This window comes from Cervus canadensis, chromosome 23 (genome assembly GCF_019320065.1).
Source record: "Cervus canadensis isolate Bull #8, Minnesota chromosome 23, ASM1932006v1, whole genome shotgun sequence".
Lineage (NCBI taxonomy): Eukaryota > Metazoa > Chordata > Mammalia > Artiodactyla > Cervidae > Cervus > Cervus canadensis.
The window spans coordinates 21478311-21501137 of record NC_057408.1 but is presented as its reverse complement, the minus strand read 5'-3'; the positions used below and the strand labels follow the sequence as shown (position 1 = coordinate 21501137).

The 22827-nt window shown below is 39.4% G+C and overlaps 1 non-coding gene across 1 annotated transcript; it reads right to left on the bottom strand.

Moving 5' to 3' along the window:
* Nucleotides 1–21805: 21805 nt before the first annotated feature.
* On the bottom strand, nt 21806–21877 carry TRNAA-CGC. Its single transcript has one exon. It is a non-coding gene; the product is annotated as a tRNA-Ala (tRNA).
* Between the last annotated feature and the right edge of the window lie 950 nt (nt 21878–22827).

Sequence of the window (22827 nt, the reverse complement as noted above, 5' to 3'; positions counted from 1 at the left end):
TTTTTGGGCTCCAAAATCACTGCAGATGGTGATTGCAGCCATGGAATGAAAAGACGCTTACTTCTTGGAAGGAAAGTTATGACCAACTTAGACGGCATATTAAAAAGCAGAGACATTACTTTGTCAACAAAGGTCCATCTAATCAAGGCAATGGTTTTTCAAGTGGTCATGTATGGATGTGAGAGTTGGACTGTGAAGAAAGCTGAGTGCTGAAAAATTGATGCTTTTGAACTGTGGTGTTGGAGAAGACTCTTGAGAGTCCCTTGGACAGAAAGGAGATCCAACCAGTCCATCCTAAAGGAGATCAGTCTTGGGTGCTCATTGGACGGACTGATGGCCGAAGCTGAAACTCCAATACTTTGGCCACCTGATGCGAAGAGCTGACTCATTTGAAAAGACCCTGATGCTGGGAAAGATTGAAGGGAGAAGGAGAAGGGGACGACAGGATGAGATAGTTGGATGGCATCACCGACTCAATGGACATGAGTTTGGGTAGACTCCGGCAATTGGTGATGGACAGGGAGGCCTGGTGTGCTGCGGTTCATGGGGTCGCAAAGAGTCAGACATTACTGAGCGACTGAACTGAACTGAAATAAGTGGAGGAAAATAAAAGTTCAAAGATGTTGAAATATGTATGATTGTGGTTACATTGTAATGTATCAATTTGTATCAGGTGGCACACCAGTTCTTCAGAATTTTTTCCCTTATATGGTTTCCAGTTAGTATTGGCAATAGGAAGTATGCTGCATGAGACATAGGGGATAGAATTAAAGTTGCTACCATACATCTCTATCAGCTTCCCAGGTTACTCAATGGGAAAGAGCCTGCCTGCAAAGCAGGAAACACAGGGGTCGACTCAAAGGTTCAATCACCAAGACAGGGAGATCCCCCGGAGGAGGGCATGGCAACCCACTCCAGTGTTCTTGCTGGAGAATCTCACGGACAGAGGAGCCTGGCCAGCAACAGTCCACGGGATCACAGAGAGTTGAACACGGCTGAAGTGACTGAGCACATACATACATCTCTATGTATCTGTCAGTCTGCCTGTCTGTCTGTCTGTCTACCCATCTACTAAAGATCCATACAAGACTCCAGGCTCTATAGTAGTTCCTGCTCACCGTGGCTTATTTGCTCCATGAAACAGCACCCAGACTCACTGCTTTGAAGAAACTGCTTAAGCGATAAAGTCCAATTTTTCACCCCTATTATGGAGTGTCTGTGTTACAAATAGCCACACTCATAGGCAGGCTATAATAAAAAAAAATAATAAAGCAATTGATATTTCCTCTTGTTTTCTTATGATGCCTGTGTGTGTTGCTAAGGCACTTCGGTGGTGTCCAACTCTTTGCCACGCTATGGCCTGTAATTTTCTTATGATAACTACATTCACAGATAATATTCAACAAGGAAAATACATAGATGCAGTATACAGGGATCTCCGAAGGACTATTAAAAGGATAAGAGTGGAGAAGTTTTGCATTTCAGCGGGTTTTGGTTAAATTTTCACAAAGCAAAATATGCTGAAAATTAGATATAGTTTCCAAAGGTGAATATACAATACTGAGACTTTGCCACTTCAGCAGAGCAGATAATTAAACAATTGCATTAATTAAAGTTGCCAGCACAAAGAAACCTGATTACTACAGGTTATGAATATAGCAAAAACAAATTTAGTAAAAGTCATTTTTTAGAACAGCAATAACATCTTGGAATTTCTACCAAATCCTATGAAAATAATAAATTTTGCATTTAATGTATCTCATAATATCCCACTGCAAACTATGAGAAAGCATCTTTTTAGAAAATTATAAACCTATGATATTGGACAGATTTTTATTATGACAGTTTCCCTGATGACTCGGGCAGTCAAGAACCCGCCTGCAATGCAGGAGACCCAGGTTCAATCCCTGGGCTGAGAAGATCTCCTGAAGAAGGGAATGGATACCCACTTCTTTCAGTGTCCTTGCCTGAAGAATCCCATGGGCAGAGGAGCCTGGCGGGCTACAGTCCACGAGGTCACAAAGAGTCAGACATGACTGAGCAACTAACACCTTCAAAGTATGAAGAAACAGAATTTCCAAGTGCTTTCTCAAAGTTGTTTTCATATAATTAATTGTTCGGCCAGTATACACGTGGTGCCATTTGATGCATTCAACCAAAAACAAAGATTCTAGGTGACTATCTGCTAGTCACAGAAACTCTGCTAAATTCTCAGCCATTTTGGCTTTCCAAACGCCTTCAGAATTGTCATGGAAAGAAAGCTTCCTGTAAGATTTTAAGTTTTTGGACATTTCCTTTTCCAGGACTTAATGACAAAGTGAAAGTCGCTCAGTCATGTCCAACTCTTTGGGACGCCATGGACCACACAGTCCATGGAATTCTCCAGGCCAGAATACTGGAGTGGGTAGCCTATCCCTTCTCCAGTGGATCTTCCAGACCCAGGGACTGAACCAGGGTCTCCTGCATTGCAGGCGGATTCTTTACCAACTGAGCTATGAGGGAAGCCACTTGATGACAAATCTGAAGCAAAAACATGGCACCCTTCCATCTGAATCTTTCATATGGTTAGACATCTGCAATATCTCTCCATTTTCTTCACCCAAACAGCCTCAATTTTTCCTAAAATGTTAAAATATTCCATAACAGCATGTGGAAAAGCCTGAACAAACATTTTAGTCTACCCAATATTGCATTCAGGATCACTTTCACAATTAAGAAAAAGTACAATGAAGGAGGGAATGGCAAACCACTCCAGTATTCTGGCTGTGAGAACATCATAGACTGTAGAAAAATGCAAAAGTACTCCAGATAACATTAAATCCTAATTTCCATGTAAATTCCCCTCCATCCTTTATTTTTCTAAAAACCCAGAAACTTCAAAAAATGAACATTCTGGAGATGGGATAATCATGAATAAAGCAGTGCAAGGACTCGTAGACATGTTGAGTATGCTGGGATTCAGGATTCCACTTTTTCAGAGTAAACTTTTCCTATCTAATTCAGGAAACCATTTGTTCATTCACCTAACTGAAGTGTGAACACCCTTAAGGAGGGTCAAATCAGTAAAAGTGATAAAGATGCAATTTGATTTGTGGTGAGAAGAATTCAGTAAATTCTAATCCACATCAGCTACTGTAAAAAATTCCAGTTAGTCAGTGGAAATACACGTACACACACACACACACACACACACACACACACACACACACACACACGGGGCTTCCCTGGTGGCTCAGGCAGTAAAGAGCCTGCCTGCTAATACAGGAGACCTGGGTTCAATCCCTCGGTTGGGAAGATCCGCTAGAGAAGGGAATGGTAACCCACTTCTTCTTGCCTGGAGAATTCCACAGATAGAGGAACCTGGTGGGCTACAGTCCATGAGGTCTCAAAGAGTCAGACACAACTGAGCAACTAACACGTTCACTTTTCTTGTGTGTATATGTGTGTGTGTGTGTGTGTGTATTTGTGTGTATGTGTGTGTATATGTGTGTATATGTTTGTGTGTGTGTATGTGTGTGTACATGTGTGTATGTGTGTATATGTGTGTGTATGTGTGTGTATATATGTTTATGTGTGTATATATGTGTGTGTGTATGTGTGTGTATGTGTGTGTGTGTGTGTGTGTGTGTGTGTGTATCAGGCCACGTTAAGTCACTTCAGCAGTGTTCGACTCTGTGTGACGACATGAACTGTAACCTGCCAGGCTCCTCTGTCCATGGGGATTGTTCAGGCAGGAATACTGGAGTGGGTTGCCATGCCCTCCTCCAGATACGTGTATATATTTATACATACGTTTATGTATACATATATATATATGCAATAAAAAGAGGAACATCATATCTGTGAGGGTAACATAGCTAAAATTACTCAAATTTTGAAGGAATTTTATATTAAATAAGAATTAGAAGTCTGTATTGCCCTAGTCATAAAATAGCTGATGACTCTAGTTCTCAAGGGACTTGACATCTTCTAACCTTACCATGCTCATATTATAGTTGATCCAATTTTTCTTCTCAAAATCCATCAGCGAAGCAAGAATATTAGAAAACTAATGCCTTGTGAATGTTTATTATGTAAAGGCAGTTTATTTAAATTATCACAATCTTTATAGTACCCTGTGAGATTGGTATGAGCTCCAATTTTTATATGCAAACAAGCTCAAAAAAGTTCAGTGACTTATCAGTTTCAAATAAAGACATTATGGCTTACTGTATGTGTCTAACACTGCTCATCCCAACATCTTCCTTTTTATGACTTCACTTTTTCAATATCAAGGTCACTAGTATCATTTATATACTATTCCATAAATAAACCACTAAATAATGACTTTCTACTCAATTATTTGTCTCTGAGATGTCTAAAGTTTTAATATTTAAATCATTCTTATAAACAATTGCTAAGGAAATATTTGTCATTTTTTGAGCCAAGCAGTAGGTTAAAATATATTTTATTACATTTTAAGTATTTTATTATATTGTCATGTTATCTTTAATCACGTTTTTTACCACCACTGTACCATACAAGTAAATGTGTTTATTGAATCAAGAAGGGGCTTCCCAGGTGTCACTAGGGGTAAAGAACCCTCCCGCCAATACAGGAGACATAAGAGACACAGGTTTGATTCCTGGGTCGAGAAGATCCCCTGAAGGAGGGCATGGCAACCCACTATACTGTTCTTGCCTAGAGAATCTCATGGATAGAGAAACCTGGCGGGTACAGGGTCATGAAGAGTCAGATCAGGGAAAATAATATTGTCATTTAACATTTCCTAATTGCTGAAAGTCATACCACATTTAATTTTGCATTCAATATAAGAGAATAAGACTGGTAGAAAAAGATTTATAGGCTACCTCATAGTACAATGACTGATATCAAAGATAACACCAAAAATATTATATTAAGAAGACGATGAAAATTAATGCTCGCAGCAACTCCCTGAAGTAGATATCAATAATGCTGTTATAAGGGCTGAAAAACTTGTAGACTCATCAAAGAAGCATAATTAAAGATGATAAAGCTGAGATTTGCAGGTTTACCTTTAATATACCCTTCCACCTTTAAATTATGAGCTCCTTGAAGAGACCATAATTTACACTGTATTTTTTGCCCAATAATCAACACAATTCATAAAAGTAATGATAGTTTGCTGAATTTATCTTTTCACTCGTAGCATTATTTTCATAGAATTGATGGTATTACAATGATACAACATAAAACTAGATACAAAAAATCATAAAAATGATAGTGTAGCTATCCATTAGACTATTCAGTTTATTTTATAATTTACTGATATTTATTCAAGGAGCAGTGAATGTAACAGAGCTCATATTTTCAAGGACCTCACAGTCTAATGGAGAATAGATAATAAATCCAGTATCACATAGCACATACAATAATAGAGGACCACAGAGGAACAGAAGACATACAACGGGAGGCCAGGGGAGACCTTATAGAGGAGGTTGTCCTGAAAGTGAAGTGTAAATGAAAGCGGTTCAGTCTGTCTAGGGAAAGCAATGTGTTTCAGAAAAAAGAAGCAATGTGTACAAAGGCAGATTCGAGAACAATGGAGTATGTTTAAATATCTTCCTACAAAAACCAGGGACCAGAGAGGGTTTAAGAGATTATGCCACACTGTGAATATGGTGGGCTGCCTCTAAGATAACCCTGCTGGTGTTAATGCCTTTTCAACTCCCCACTCTTTACTGTGGTTGGAGCTTCCCAGGGGGCGTTAATGGTAAAGAACTGCCTGCCAATGCAGGAGACATTGGTTTGATCTCTGGGTCAGGAAGATCCCTGGAGGAGGAAACAGCAACATACTCCATTATTCTTGCCTGGGAGATTCCACGGACAGAGGAGGCTGGCAGGCTACAGTCCATGGGGTCACACAGCCGAACATGACTGAGCATACTCACACACACACACACACACACACACACATCCTTATTATGCTCAGACCTAGTGACTGTTTTCTAACAAGTAGAATGGCAGTGATAGCATGTCATTCCTGAGGTTGGGCTTCAAACATTCCCTAACTTCCACCTTGCTTCTCCTTTCTCATTCTTTCTCAGAGCCTTAATTCTCGGGGGGAAAGCTGCCACGTTGTGAGTAACCTTAACAAGGCCAAAACGGCAAGCAACTAAGGGAATCTACTCAAGAGCTGCTGAGGATCTGAGCTCTGCCGAAACCCCCAAACCAGTCAGACTTTAAGAGGATTCCAGGCCAAGGAAACCGGAATGCAATTTTGTCTGCCAGAGGCACCAGCTGAACCGTGACTGCATTCTTGACACAGAAGCTGGGAGCAGGTCTGCGGCTTTAATCTGCTACATGTTGGTGTAATATGCCATGCAGTAATAGATAACTATTGCGATTTAGATAGGGGCAGGTGATAATGACCCCATAGAGATCGTACTGGGGACACTGAAATTAAACGCAAAAGCAGCAGGATACAATAAAGATTTCAGAAAGAGTGGCTGGATGAGTCAATTTGTATTGAACAAACATTACTTAAATGTTAATGAGTATGAATAGAGGATATTCGCGCAGGGGTGTCAGATGGAAGAGCCTAATGAAAGAAGAACTGGTCTCAGCCAAGAGCAAAGAAGTTGAAGAGGAGGGCGCGGTGCTCAGCAATTCACAGGATGAAGATGCAGCACAACTTCGTAATCATCAGTTCAGGGGAGAAAAGCAAGGACGAAGAGTCTATGACGATGTCAAGGTTTCCAGCGGAAATGATTGGCGTGAGGTCGGGGCCACCATCAGTCCTGAGAAAGACCACCAAGAAGAGTACGCTTGGGTTGGATGGGGAAGGACAGAGGCAAAGAGTGAGTTCCACTGTAGACCAGTCAGACCGGCACCCTGGAGTCGAATCGTGAGTAAATGAAAGAATCTGAGGGACCAAAGAGAGGCGAGCATCACCGAGAACACTAATGTCTACAGGGTGGGAAGAAGACAAGGGTGAAGCAAAAGGATGGAGGGCGTGTGTGAAGGGAGCAAAAGGTCTCAGAGAGCCCGGTGTCCTAGACATCAGGAAGGGAAGAAAGCTGGAGAAGACGGGAAGAAAGTGCCAAACGCAGCCGTGAGAATAGCTGCACGATGCCTGGAAGACGGATGCAGAACACCAGGAGCATCTGGCCACCAAAGCCAGAGCATCTGATGGGCACGTTTTCACAACAGCGACAGCTATGCTTCCCACTGCTGTTCTGTCTTCCTGGTCCAGACCCAGTGCTTTGAGAGCTCATTAACACACGTGCCCCCTTGTGCACCAAGATGTGTGCTACCAGAAGGCTGTGTGCCATTAGTACAAGGACTGTATTCTAAATGTTATTCTCTTTATATCAGTGAGAAGAAACAGCCCTGTCACCAAGGCTTTCCCAAGCAGGTTGTCAATGAAATCTGATATTAGTGCTGGGTTGTAAGGTTGAGAGGAGGGACAGAAACTTCACTCTGGGAAAACTAGGGACTAACATTGCTATGACCTACTCGGTGATGAAAACACTCAGAATAGCAGAACACACCAATGTGGATCTTATTAATGCCTCTCTCAGACATTTTCCCTGCACCATTCTTCTAATTTATTAATAAAATAGAATACCTTCCCACTTGTTAATTAGAAAAATGCAATGAAAGGCATGCTGGTGCCTATTAGTGAAAAGTGAAAAACATTGAGAGTGTTAGTCACTCTGTCATGCTCGACTCTTTGCGACCCTGTGAACTGTAGCCCAGCAGGCTCCTCTAGTCCCGGAATTCTCCGGGCAAGAATACTAGAGTGGGTTGCCATTCCCTTCTCCAGGGAATCATCCCTTTTCAGGGATCGAACTGAGGTCTCCTGCGTTGCAGGCAGATTACCATCAGCCAAGCAAAAATTCTACTTGCAACGTAGACCACCGTTTTTCAAAGCAAGATAATTTCCTCCTCCCATTTAGTGATCCCAAGGTAAGGATAATAATGTTCCCTTTAGGCCTTTCTATTCTCTGTGTTGCCTGTTTTGTCTCTCCAGTTTTGTGAAATACTAAGGCATAGGAAAAGTTTGACAACTCACTCATGTGACCCAAGTAACAAGTTGCTATGTTTACCCTGGAGGTTGGAATAGGAGTTAAGACAGATGCCGGAACATATGGGCCTCAAGGCATGACCACCCTTGGGGTAGCATTTCATGGGTATTTGGTGTACCAACTGGCAAGTTAGATAGTTTTCCGTTTACGTTTATCCCAGGAGCATGAGTGCTTCAAAATCCATGAGGGGCTACAGTTGCCAAGTCCTGTGGTTCAGAGCCATAAGCTGTGCTCTGATCGTGGGGCTCATTGTGTTCCTACTTAATAAAAGGGAAAAACATTCCACTTTCCAGCAGGGAAGAAGCATATGATCAATGTGTTTTCCCTTGCAACTGAAGGCAAGATCTTTTACTTCTGCGATACCATATGGATCCAGATCTAATTTTAAGTAAAACCCTGTGAGTGAACAGTCCTAAAGTGAGAATTCTGAAACACATGCTCATTCCTCAAACGTTCTACAAAAGGAGGGTTATGATGGAAGTGAATGAAAAGTATCATATATATATAAGTCACTATTCCTGTATTTTATACTGGTGAAAGATGTTCAGGTTTTTATTCCTCTTTATTAAGTAAAACATATGCAACTTGAGGAGGGAGGATTGTGTACAATATGCAGGCAATTTTACATCCTCTGACATGCTGCTGTTTCCAGCTACTATTACCCAGCTAGGAAAATTATTTGTCCCATCCGCCCAGGACTTTGAAGATAAATGAGCAAGAGACTTGCTAGATATCCATGGCTATCCTTAGCTAAAGTCTTTATCTCTCAAGAGAGAGCTTGGGTTTTGTTTTGGTTTGGTTTGGTTTGGTTTTTGTTTTTTTTGGTTTGTTTTTAATATATTCTGATACCTTGGTCAAGACTTTTTTCTTTTTATGCCATTTTGTTTTTACATTACAATTTTTTTTTTTTTTTTTTTTTTTTTCAACTTTCATGGCTTTATTCCTAAAGTACTTTTAAACATCTGGTACATAAGTCATTTTAAATCAGGCTTTAGAGGTCAGTTAGACAAGACACATATCTGTCTACCGTTTAAAAATGTTATGCAAGAAAATTCACCTTTAAACAAATAATGATTATAAAATGGTATTTAACATTCAAATAATCTCTTTAGAAAGTCAAGAGCTTAAAAAAAAAAAAAGAAAGTCAAGAGCTTTTAACAGAATGAAATAACTTTTGATAAAAATGATCCAAGTGTTCAATGCACAAATTTAATATTTTCTCAAACAGCAGGATAAGGTGAACCCAAGGAATTCTAACATACCATAGTACAATGAAGAAACAATACTTTGAGAGTTATCTTTAGGTGAAGAAGTTTACATTACAATTTTTTAAATGAAACTTAAATTTATATTTTAATTGTAAATTCATGTAGACTTTATACATATATATTTAAATATTTATTTAGGCTGTACTGAATTTTTTTTTAATTAATAGAGTTTTATCGACAATTTAAACCTTATAGAGCTTTTTCTATAATGTCCTGGGTCTTAATTGTGGCATACAGGATCTAGGTCTTTGACCAAGGATCAAATTCAGGTCCCCTGCGTTGGGAGCTCAGAGTTTTTAGCCACTGAACCACCAGAGAAGTCCCATATATTTTTTAATGAATACTAGTAAACAAAACAAGCAATGCAAAACTTTTCACTTGTAATTAAAGTTCTATCTACACAGATGAGATTAGATCATTTTTAATAAAAAATGTAATTTTTTGAGAAGAGTTGGGTTCACAGCAATGCAGGAGACTTGGTTCAATCCCTGGGTCAGGGAGATCCCCTGGAGGAAGGCATGGCAACCCACTCCAGCATTCTTGCCTGAAAAATCCCATGGACAGAGGAGCCTGGCGGGCTGCAGTCTGTGGGGTCCCAGAGTAAGACGTGCCTGACCACCGACGCACACATAGGACACAGGAGAAGGTGGGCAGCTGGCCGGCTGGGTGGGTGCAGCTGCTTGGTGCAGAACTTCTGTGCTGTGAGGGAGGGTCATTTTCTTCCTGTGGCTTAAGACAGGCAAATATGGGGCAGTAAACATCTTTAGTGGAAAGATTTTATGCTCAAGGCATGAAGAACATAAAAACCAGTGGCTCCACGTTAGGTGAGGGTGGGAGAGATCACTTGTGAGGTAAACTTGATGTAAACAAATTCCCTTTAAAAAAATGACATTCAGTAACAGAAAAAATGGAGTTGGGTATTTCTATATCCCCTGTCCAAACACCATCTTAATCTTACCTTTTCAATTTTGACTTTTTTGACCTTTTCAAAAGTCAGAATTTTTGTGAAGCTTCTTATTTATTATTGCTCCTTTTAAATCTGTTTTAATAATTGGTCATTCTCATTGCTACTTAACTTTTTTGATAGGTGGCAATAAATGCACAAGTATTTTCAATGAAATTGCAATTCATATTTATATAGCAAGTTAAATTAAACCTTGATCTAGTCAAACAAATTTATCCTGTCAAATCTAGTCACTAAATTACTTGAAATAAATATAGTATCCTCAAAGTTGTGAGAAGTATATATACAACATATCTGAAGTGGTTGTGTCACATAATAGTGTGTTACTGGAAATGATTATGTAATCTATGATTTTGTTCCAACGTAGAAGTGCTAAAATTTAGGTAAAAAGAGAATGTCCCTATGGACGGCATTTGCCTGTTGGAGTCCATTTTAAATAGTTTACTGACCCATAAAACACTGCTACTGGCTGAATTTAGTGATGTAAAATTCTGTTTAGTGAGATTTACTGAGCTTTTTGTTATAGGTAATTCAGTACTGGAAATATTATTTTATAACATTAAACCTTGTTGATGGAGAGAAAGTACTTTATTAGTTAGGAGTTTTACACATTGTAGTGAGGAAACACACACTATAATTCAGATCATACCTTTTTAAAATTTCCTCTGTTTTCAAGCTGAAACATAAATGACATTCTTTGCATAAATGTTGACATCACATCTATCTTTAAAAGGGTACTTTGGGAAACAGATCATGTTTAATATATGTATATAAATTAATGCAGGAGAACCATATACATTAATAATCATACTTTATCACAAATACACTTGTGCATATCTTTATTAAAGTATTTCTTATAAAGAAGATATATGTGTGCTCAGACTCTCTGTGGCCCCGTGGACTGTAGCCTGGCAGGCTCCTCTGTCCGTGAGATTTTTCAGGCAAGAATACTGGAATGGGGTGCCATTTCCTACTCCAGAGGATCCTTCCAACCCAGGGATCAAATCCACATCTCTTGCGTCTCCTGAATTGGCAGGTGGATTCTTTACCACTAGTGCACCTGAAAAGCCCATAAAGATATAGCGTGTGCTATGCACTACGGAGCTTCCCAGGAGGCGCTAGTGGTAAAGAGGCTGCCTACCAAAGCAGGAGATTTAAGAGAGAGATGCAGGTTCGATCCCTGGGCCAGAAAAATTCCCTGGAGGAAGGCATGGCAACCCACTCCAGTTTTCTTGCCTAGAAATCCTGTGGACAGATTTGACCACAGGAGTCCAGTGGTCAATGGTCCAAAAGGTCGCAAACAGTCAAGATATGACTGAAGTGACTTAGCAGGCACGAGCATGTGCTATTAGAAATGTCAACGTATACATTCATTTTCTCTTACTATATGTATACCCTGGCATTCACCCACGTGGTTATAAGTGTTGTTGAATACAGACACTTACCTTAAGTTTAGGAAAGGAGTGAAGTTGTAGGTTACTGCTCCTAAGTGTTTTACATGTGACACTTGAGTCCCACCAGAGTCTTTGATCTATTGCCTCTATAGTGCAAAATATGACATAGTAAATATTCAACTGCCTAAGATGAGGTAAATGTCTATCCACTTAGCGAGGTCACTAATTCACTAACTCAAGCAAGTACATTTTATTCTAGATTACCCTGTATAGACAGGTTTCACATTTATTAAACTAGAGTTTAGACCACAGATGTTCTTTGCAGACTACCATTTTATAACTCAGAATCACTCCATGTAACTCTAGTTTTGTGAAGCAAGATTAGACTTGGCAACTAACGAGAACACAGATTTCGAATGCCATGTGCACTGTGCGGTTAAATTATTGCACATGCCTTTGGGCCAGGTGGCACGATCCACATGCTTTGTCCTTTGGCCCCTGTGTACTTCTTCCTCTTGTTAGCACTATGCAGAAATGCCCTATTCAACCTTTAACCTAAACATCAAGAACTTTGAGGAATGGAATTATGATTGCAGATTGACAGAAATGTTTTGTTAAATATATTTGGCAACACTTCAGAAAATTTATACAGAAATTTGTACTTGAATTTGTGCACATTTCTGAGTTTTTCTTTCCAGAATTGCTCCAATCAAATCATGTTTATTAAGCAAACAGTACCCCCTCAGGATGATAGTATAGACTTTAAAGGAGTCTTATTATTTAAGTCCACTTCTTTGATGAGATTCTAACTGATCTGCAAACAAAAGTAAAACCCATGGCAATAAGTGTTACTGAAAGCAGTACATAGATGAGTTCTAGCCTGTGCCACAACATTATTGGTGGTGGAAATTTTAGAGAAACATAAGAACAATGAAAGAGGGAGATGAGAAATGTATATGGATTGAGAAATTATAGAATAGAAGTTAAATACATGGACTTGGATCATAAAGTCTGGGCTATAATTCTAGCTAAAATACTTAACAAGATATGTGACCTTGAACAAGTTAATTAAAATGGCTAAATCTCAGTAGATTTTCATCTCAAAAAAATGGAAAAGTAAAATTACTAACTCATAGGGTTTTGATAAAGTTAAATGAGGTAACAGTAATTAACAATTACAAAACATCACTTCCAATCACTCTTCAAAATATTTACATTTATTAGCTCATTGAATCTTCCCAACAATCCTATCAGATAGATACTATCATTCCATCCCTTACTAAATAAACAACAGAGATACAGAAAGTATAAATAACTAGCCTAAGGACACAGCTATTAAAGGAGGAGCTGAAATTCTGACTCCAGAGTTTGCACCCTTGGTAAGGCTTTAACATTTATAACCGCTTATTTAGTCTATGAGATCTGATGTGTGCACAAAATTGTAACCATACCTTAAACCAATTTTTTTCAAAAGCTAGTCATTTTTCTTGTAGATTTCTGCCCACATAAATTATATTTTTGAGAAATTAGGTTGCAGATGATACCCATCACAATCACAAAGAAGTCAACCATATTGGTAATCCATGACAAAGTCTATAATGATTTGATTGCTTTGCTGCTTCAATTTGAGTGTATGTATAGGTATATGGATGATAACCAACCAAAGAAAATCATTCATGAGTCTTATATTTAAGCAGTTGTCTACTCACAATGAAGTAACATTTTGTTGAAACATTGCAAGAGTAGAAAATAAATTGCAGAGTCACAATTGATAGATTCAAAAGGGCATATTCCTATATGGGTTGTTGTTTAGTCACTCAGTCATGTCTGACTCTTTTGTGACCCCATGGACTGTAGCCTACCAGGCTCCTTTGTCCATAGGATTTCCTAGGCAAGAATACTGGAGTGGATTGCCATTTCCATATATGGGTTGAGTTCGTTCTTAAAAACATGGTAATCAACAACATTTGCTTGTCAGCAAAGTACAGGAGGAAACTGACTAAGAGTTTTAATATTCTCTATACTTGTTATTCATACTATCCCTGACAAAACTACTTTTCTCTCCATTTCCTAACACAGAAAAAGGGAAAATGTTCTACTGCCTTTGTATTTTAAGTAGTTTGCTACTTAACATCTTTATTTCAAGAGAGGGGAAATAATGATTGATTATGCCGATCATGTAAGTCTATTTACTTAAGTGAGAAATATAAAGTTGCCTCAGTCTTCTTATTTACTTCTTGTTTACTCTGGAAATTGAGTAGCATTATATTGAGGAAGCATGCACTTATATATAATTTTCTACATGACAGATTACTTACAGATGCATCACAACTTCTGAAGGACCGGTTTATTTCTAACATAAACTGTAAAAGCTAAACTGCTCAGAAATGCAGATATCACTCTGAAAAAGTCAGATCTCAGCCTCAATCATAGTAAATTGGATTCTCTGAAGAATGTAAAAAATCTATAATTTTTGGAATACTAACTGGATATTCATAGAGAAGACTTGGAGCAATATGAAACACCACGATAATAGAATTGCTGTCTCAAGAAATCTGAAATTAATAGCACAGAGAAGTGGCTTTAAAAATGTATTATTAATAGAGAAGCGCCACTTCTCAAATGCTTTTTTTTCAGTTACTCTTGCATTATAGAGAAATAGAGACTTAATAATGTATAGCTTAATAATGCCTTGTAATTGGACATTTTCACATTTACCAACATCAGAGTTGCAAAGTCCAGAATATTATCCCTGAAGGAGGTATCAAATGATCTTTAAATACACAAACATCTCAAAGTGTAATGTATTTTACTCCAAAGGTAAATACAAAGGTGTTGAGAGCACCCCCAAGGGGGCACCACGTGAATGTGAAACTGAAGACCTCCCCACCCTCAAGGTCATCAAGACGTGGTGACTCTTCCCCAGCTTCACTCGCATGTAGGGAGAAAGCACCTGTGTATGGCCAAAAGAAAGAGATGACAGCACGCAATCCTCCAGTTAATTTCGGAAGCTGTTTCTGTTCCCACCTTCCATCACATCCATTGCTATTTGTGAAATGGGTTCTGAGTGATAATAGCAAGTCTAGTTGACATCATCATAGGTGGCAGCCTCAGATGTGACAAATACCATCAAATAGCAAAAGAACACATGTGGGGAGTGCTCAGCAAAGACTCTGTAGGACAGATTTTATAGCAGCTTTGACAACTGGAAATTAAATCTTTCTCAACATGTTGATGGAACTAGTACTTCCTTTTTACAGGTTGGATCACGATAATTACCAAGTAAAAACTCAAGTAGTTGAAACTTCCATAGCAATCCAATGGTTAAGACTTCCCTTCCCAATGCAGCGGGAGTGGATTTAATTCCTGGTTGGAGAACTAGAATCCCACAATAGTTCATGGCCAAAAAAACAGAAGCATAAAACAGAAGCAAAATTATAACAAATTTAATAAACATTTTTTAAATGGTCTACATCTTAAAAAAATTTAAAAAGCCAAGTAGCAAGCTCAATTAACCATTTCTTGGGTATGCAAATTGAACGTGTAGACATGTATATTTAAATCTTGATTTCGAGCATTGCTCGTACACATGAAAGAAATTTCAAGATAAAACAGTATTTATCATATTTAGGAAGAATTTTTTCCAGACCCATATCTGAATAACATTGTTTAAACAGGAGTCCCAGCCCCCAGGCCATGGACAAATACCGGGCCACACAGCAGGAGGTGAGTGACCAGCGACTGCGGGAAGCTTCATCTGTATTTACAGGCATTCCCCATCACTCTCCCATCACCCCCAGAGGGAACCTTCTAGATCCAGAAAAACAAGCTCAGGGCTGCCACTGATCCTGCATTGTGGTAAGCTATATAATTATTTGGTGAGTTGTAATGATAACAGAAACAGAAACAGTACACAATAAATTTAATGCACTTGAATCATCCTAAAACCAACTCCCCCAGCCTCGGTCCATGAAATAATTGTCTTTCAAGAAACCCGAACCTGGTGCCCAAAAGTTTGGAGGTCACCATTTTAAACAATTGTTTAGACTCTACATTGCAAACAGATTGCAATGAATGCACTCAATTGGCTATGAATCATGAAATACTAGTTATAATCATTTCTATATCCTACTTAGTTTATGCACTTTGTAAGGACCATAAATGCACCGTGGGGTGTTCATTCTATATCGAGTAAGAATATGTAATTACTCTTCTATAATTTTGACTTACATGTGAAGTGTTTACATTACATATAAAGTAACATAAAGTGCATTTTAAATTTTTTCACCTGAGTATAAATTTGAGAAAAAAATAATCACTCATATGTAATTTGCATCTCACTTTTTATTTGCTCTTAGGTAAAGTAAATAAATAAAATATAGTAGTGTGTGTGTGTGTGTGTGTGTGTGTGTGTGTGTGTGTGTGTGTGTGTGTGCTCAGTCGTGTCTAAGACTCTTTGCAACCCACAGCCCGCCAGGCTCCTCTGTCTGTGGAATTTTCCAGGCCAGAATACTGGAGTGGGGTGTCATTTCCTTCTCCAGGTGATCTTCCTGACCTAAGGATCAAACCCATATCTCTTGCGTCTCCTGCATTGGTAGGAGAATCTTTACCACTGTACCACCTGAGAAATCTGTAACAGTCTACAAATGTGCAAATAAATCCTCAACTATTTTGGAAAAAAAATAAAGAATGCTAATCAATATGAGCAAAACATCAATATGAGCAAATCAAATAGAAAAAGCCACCACAAGTTACAGAAGTAAGAACGTTTATGTACAAGGACCAGAGACTGAAGGAAATTTAAGTGGGGTCATGACTGGGAGAGCTGCCAAGTGAAAACCTGTGGAGCCCCTGGATCACCTGGAGAGTGGCCTGGCGGCCCGGGACATAACACAGCCCTGGGCTCTCACAGCCCCTGGGTTACTGGATAATCTCCTCTGCAAACACCTCGGGTCTGAGCACCAACGCGCTTTCTGTTTGACTTACTGATAAAGAGACAGATTATTAACAAGAGCACAGATTTTAGCGGTTCTATAAAAGGAGAGGAATTAAATTAAGGTGAAGATAAGCAGGTTGGGCCCGAAATAGGTTCCCCCGCCCCCACCAGGTATTTGAAGTGAGTGGAAAAGTCCTCTTCTCACAGTGACGACCTGACCTACTTCCTCACTCATCGCAGCTGTCTGGGCGTCATTCACAGGAGTGCTCAGATCAGAGCTGGGGCTGAATCACCATTCCAGGGATGCAATTTCCAGGAGATTTGTCTCTTTTTCTGAAGCTTACCTCTCTGGACATTGTAATAGACAATAATTTGCAGTTTTCTAAAGGGTGCTTATGGGTGACTGTTTCATGTCATTATTCAAGACAGACATTTCTGTCAGTGTGTTTCATCAATTACAGAACACATTCGAGGTTTTCACCATTCAAGTTAAAACAACAGGAGATCAAAATCATCATAAGCATCTGCTTTTTTTCCTCTAGTGATCAATACTTGTCTCTGTTTAATCGCTAAGTAGTGTCCATCTCTTTTGCGACCCCATGGACTATAGCCTGCCCGGCTCCTTTCTCCATAGGGTTTATTGGAGTGGGTTGCCATTCCTTTCTCCTGGGGATCTTCCCGACCCAGGAATCAAACTTGTATCTCCTGCAGTGCAGTCATATTCTTTACCACTGAGCTACCTGGGAAGACCAGTGATCAATATTAGAAATTCTTAATTCAACAATAGGTTTTTGAGAGTGTAAGACATGTAATGTGTTATCACAATTGTCAAATATAGCTTGAGTGTCATTCCAACATAAAAAAAAATGTTAGAGAAAGAAAACTTTGAATTAAAAAAAGACATAGCCCTTATGAATATATGCCTGTGTATATAAACAGTGGAAACTGTGACAAAATTTATTTTGGGGGGCTCCAAATTACTGCAGATGGTGACTGCAGCCATGAAATTAAAAGACACTTGCTCCTTGGAAGTAAAGCTTTGACCAACCTAGACAGCATATTAAAAAACAGAGACATTACTATGCCAACAAAGGTCCATCTAGTCAAAGCTATGGCTTTTCCAGTAGTCACGTATGGATGTGAGAGTTGGACTATAAAGAAAGCTGAGTGCTGAAGAACTGATGCTCTTGAACTGTGGTGTTGGAGAAGACTCTTGAGAGTCCCTTGGACAGCAAGGAGATCCAACCAGTCCATCCTAAAGGAAATCAGTCCTGAATATTCATTGGAAAGACTGATGCTGAAGCTGAAACTCCAATACTTTGGCCACCTGATGCAAAGAACTGACTCATTGGAAAAGACCCTGATGCTGGGAAAGATTGAAGGTGGGAGGAGAAGGGGATGACAGAGGATGAGATGGTTGGATGGCATCACCGATGCGATGGACATGAGTTTGAGTAAACTCCAGGAGTTGGTGATGGACAGGGAGGCCTGGCGTGTTGCAGTCCATGGGGTTGCAAAGAGTCAGACATGACTGAATGACTGAACTGAACTGATACATATATATATATGTATATGTATATATATATATATATATCTGCAATAACAAAAAACAAAACAAATAGCTAATAATAATAATAACAAAACCCCAAGTGTTTTATAACACCTCATGATAACCACTGTAGATCAAAACAGACTCCCATATCATATAAACTTTATTTTTGTCACATCTCAATTATTCATATGCTACGAGGTCATGGAAAACATGAAGAAATCTGATAGATAATAGATAAAATAGGATAGTTTGAAAAGATATGTACTGCATGACGTACATGGGGACTTTATTACCTTCTCAATTTTTCTATAAATCTAAAATGGTTTATAAAAAGCATGCAGATGAGGAAGAGATGATCTCTGTTCTCTGGCAGCTCACAGTCAAAAGAGCAGACACCTGGCCAAGAAACTGCAGTCAGGTGTGGTAAGTTTTGTAATAAAAGGAAGCATGGGGTATACGAGAGTTCAGTGGAGATGCATAGAATAACAGCCTACAGACCTGAGGAAGCTTGGAGGAGAGAATGATTCCAAAATAAATGTTAGAGAATCAAGGAAAAGAGGAAATGAAAAAATGCAAAAAGCCATGGAGTCTAACCTTAAATGGTTAGCTTCCTTGATCACCAGGCTTAGGAGCAAATTCCCTAGACTTTTACTGTCATCCCAGCTTTGATTGAAAGTTTCCTTCCGTGCTTTAACCCCTCTCTGACTCTGTCACCATTAGCTCTCTGCTCCTGTCCAACGTGGGTACATCCATCTCTGCAGCAAGTCTCGTGCTGTCTGGCCTCCTCTGTATGTGTTGTCCCTTTAGGGACGGTGAACGCATTTTTGCCTCCTTCAATGGTTCTGCAGCCTGTCTCCCTAACCTTGGAAAACTCCCAAGCCTTTTCAGAAGTTTCCAACCTTTTCCAAACTCAAAACACTTTTACCACACTCTGAATTTCATTTGAATCATTCTTCAATAATTTTTCTTAAAATATTTCATTTTGGGATTATTTGCATTTTCACATACTTATATATTTTTCATCAGTTATAGTCCAGAATTTGGAGAATTCTTGAAATTCTTTGTTTTAGAATTCTAAGACTCCATGGATACCATCTTTCTATCATTTAAGAGAAGGACACAATAAGAACTCATATTGATTGATTGCCAATGTATCTTTGTTTTAGAATTATAAGACTTCATGGATACCATCTTTCTATCATTTAAGAAAAGGACACAATAGGAACTCACATTTACTGATCGCCAATGTATCAGGAACTCCACAAGGCATGTAAAATATGTTAACTTTTCAAATCCTCCCAAAAGCCATTTTCTGTGAGATATAGCTATTGAGGGGTGCTGATAGGCGACAGCCCATGGGGTCACAACAAGTTGGACATGACTGAAGCAATTTAGCAGGCACGCACGCAACTGTAAAACCTTTCCAGACACATAGTCCAAATCCTGAGTATGGACTCCAACTAGCAACAAAGCCCAGACTATCTCTGCTCTGGCTTCTACTACCTCCTGTGTGCAAGCGCAGGAATGGAGACCCATACAAACGAGTGTATTTCACAACAGCATAAAGCTGTTTAGCCTCAAAGCCAGACTGCCTCTCCCTTCTGTCTAGCGGCCACACTCCTTACTAGACATACCACCAGAGGCAATTTTTCAGTGCCCTGGTTCACCAGTTTCCTCAACCTTAAAATAGGGCTTAAAATAGCACCCACCTCCTAAGGATACTCTACAGAATGAATGAGATGCTGGAAGTGAAGCCAGACACATAGCAAACTCTATTGCTGTCGTTGTTACCATCACTGTTCCAGATGTCACGCTCTTTCCTTTTTCCGTGTCTGTTCTCTCTGTGGCATAGAAAACATTCAGTAGCTATTTATTTGTTTTATGGTTTCAGCTTTTACTTCTGTGACAGTCCTCTCATTTTCCAGAATACAAAAAAAAAAAAAAAAAAAAGGAATAGCATTTGACTCCAGTTCAAGAACTTGACAGTTTAGTCAACACCTAAGTGCTGAGAGAAAGAGAAGGATGTAGTTAAGGCTGTCAGGAAAATACGGGGATTGTCACAGCTCGGGCAGGTAGTGACAGGGGCAGAGTTGGTGCCTGTAACACTTCTCCCCTTTCCAAACATCTCAGGGCACTAAGAAAAGGAACTCTGACATCGAGAGCGTGCTGAGAAGAGATACGATTTCAAAGGAAGCAATAAAATGTGTAATAGATGTTCATAATTAGAGAGACTGCTTGCTTCTTGTCTCAGGTTTAATAGCTTCTCAAAGACTGTGAATAAGTTAAGAGAGTCTTTAATATTCCTCTGAAATATGAACCCACGTACTACCTTGTGTTACATAATTAAAAATGTCTTTGATCTGACAGGCTTAGATTTATCCTAGCAAATTATGCGATGAACAGCTCATCTTGAGGATTTATTCATCATGCAAACAAGTGAAGGCCATCAATGCCAACTTTTGGGTGAGGTTCAGCATGGAGGGAAAACTGAAGCTTCATTCATTTCAAATACTGTCAAGTGTTATCCAAGAGGAAAGGCTGATTGGCATCCCCAGGGTTATCTTAATTCTGTTCACATGAGAACTGTAAATACAACTCAACAGATGACAGAGTGAAAAAACATAGCCAAAGACTCAATAGACCCATGATGCAGGAAGGGAGGACTTGCCAGAGACATCACTTGACTTTGTCATTACCTCATGCTAATCTGAATTCAGGTCACTATTGTTTCCCCCCAAAAAGATGGAATACTCTTCAAAATAGAAAAGTACTTCGTAGCAGAGAGTGAACAATAAATGCGTGCATCTGTGTGATCATCTAGTGTGCAGAAAGTGGCCCACCTTCAGTTCCGGGTCTTAACAATGCTCAGGGTCAAGAGGTTTCACTTGTGTAGGTGGGGAGACCCCAAAACTTATCCTGAGACTTGAGTCAACTTTCTCTCCACCCAAGATATACAGGAGCTTTTAAAAAAGCTTTTGTTCTCTACGCCTTTATATATGGTGATCAAAATTGAGATAGCTATCAAAGGCTTGATCTCAGTGAATCCATGGTAATTCCATGAATTATACTACAGCTAAATCATGTAATTGTCTAGGATAATAAAGCAATAATAAAACTGTGTGAATCACGAGGCAGTCCTGGCACAGTTAGATTATATAACTTTGCTGCAAATACTAACAATATTATAGGGGCAAAGAATGAGGCGTGACTGGGTGACAGAGCATGCACGCATTATAAAGCTGCAAACACTTTAGAAATAAGGACTGCTATAAATATCTTTGTTGTACTTTTTATTCTTTGAGTGGGTCATGCCCATAGCATAGCAGGTAAGTTTCTGTCTGACCATTTATATGGGCTTATTAAAACAAGGTGGATGTTAGCAGAAATGTATATGAATCAATTAGAGTAATAAAGATTTGTTGGGAAGGCTAGATTTTTATTTTGGATAATAAAAACTATGTTATTAATACTGAAAGAAGATACTATCACATCATTATCATTACAAATAGTTCATTGGAAATGGTAGGGTGGTACCTGTAATTTATATTAATGTGTAACACTGGTGACGTGTCCTCCTATGAAGTCATGCTGACTTAAAAATGAAACTAAAAAACAAATTAGCACCATTAGTTGAAAGACATGGAGATGCCAGGGATTGAACCTGGGGCCTCATGCATGCGAAGCATATGCTCTGCCACTGAGCTACATCCCCAGCCCTGGAAGAAGGCTGCCAGGCTGAAGAATCAGTGCATTGACTTCTCTTAGACAATCTCTCCAGGGAACACAAGAGCCCTGGATTCTCACAGTTTCAAATTCCTATCACAGAGCATTCTGAAGCATTCCTGGTGGACCTATAAATTTTGTACCTTCAGTGCAGAATGTCTTGCTACTTTATGGCTCACCACCATGCTAGTTTCCTCAGCCTTATTTATAGAGATGACGAAACACCATCTCCCTTCAGAATTTATCTTATTCATGCAGTTTCCTACTCATAGATGCAAGAAAATATTTTAGTTATATTCCATAATTTCCCCATTACTTTTATTGCTATTGTTGTTGTTGTTTAGTTGCTAAGTCAAGTCTGACTTTTTACAACCCCATGGACTGAAGCTCACCAGGCTTCTATGTCCATGGGACTTCCCAAGCTAGAATACTGGAGTGAGTTGTCATTTCTTTCTCCAAGGGATTTTCCCGACCCAGGAATCAAACCCATGTCTCCTGCCTTGGCAGGCTGATTCTTTACCACTGAGCCACCTGCGAAGCCCATAGGAAATGAAAAAAGAAAAAAATTTCTGCTCTCCTCCTACAAGTTCGTGACTGGGTACTGCAAATAAGGCTGACAAGGGTCAGATTAACAGGAGGAAATCAAAGTTTATTAGCATGGGCACTGGGTTTACATAAGGAAGAAACCCAGTGATGAGGAGCTCAGAGGGCTGGTTAGAACCTGGGACTGTATAGCACCTTAATGGGAACAACATATTTGTAAAAGACGCAGGTAAAGAGGTGCAGACTATGGGCAGGTAAATATATGGAGGAGACTAACGGGAGATGAGGAGCATGGAGTAAGGCCTGTTTGTGTAGACTGCTCACCAGTTGTTCCACTGGAGAACTGTAATCTCCATTCCAGTACAGTGGGGGCTGCCTGGGGTCGCTCTACACGGG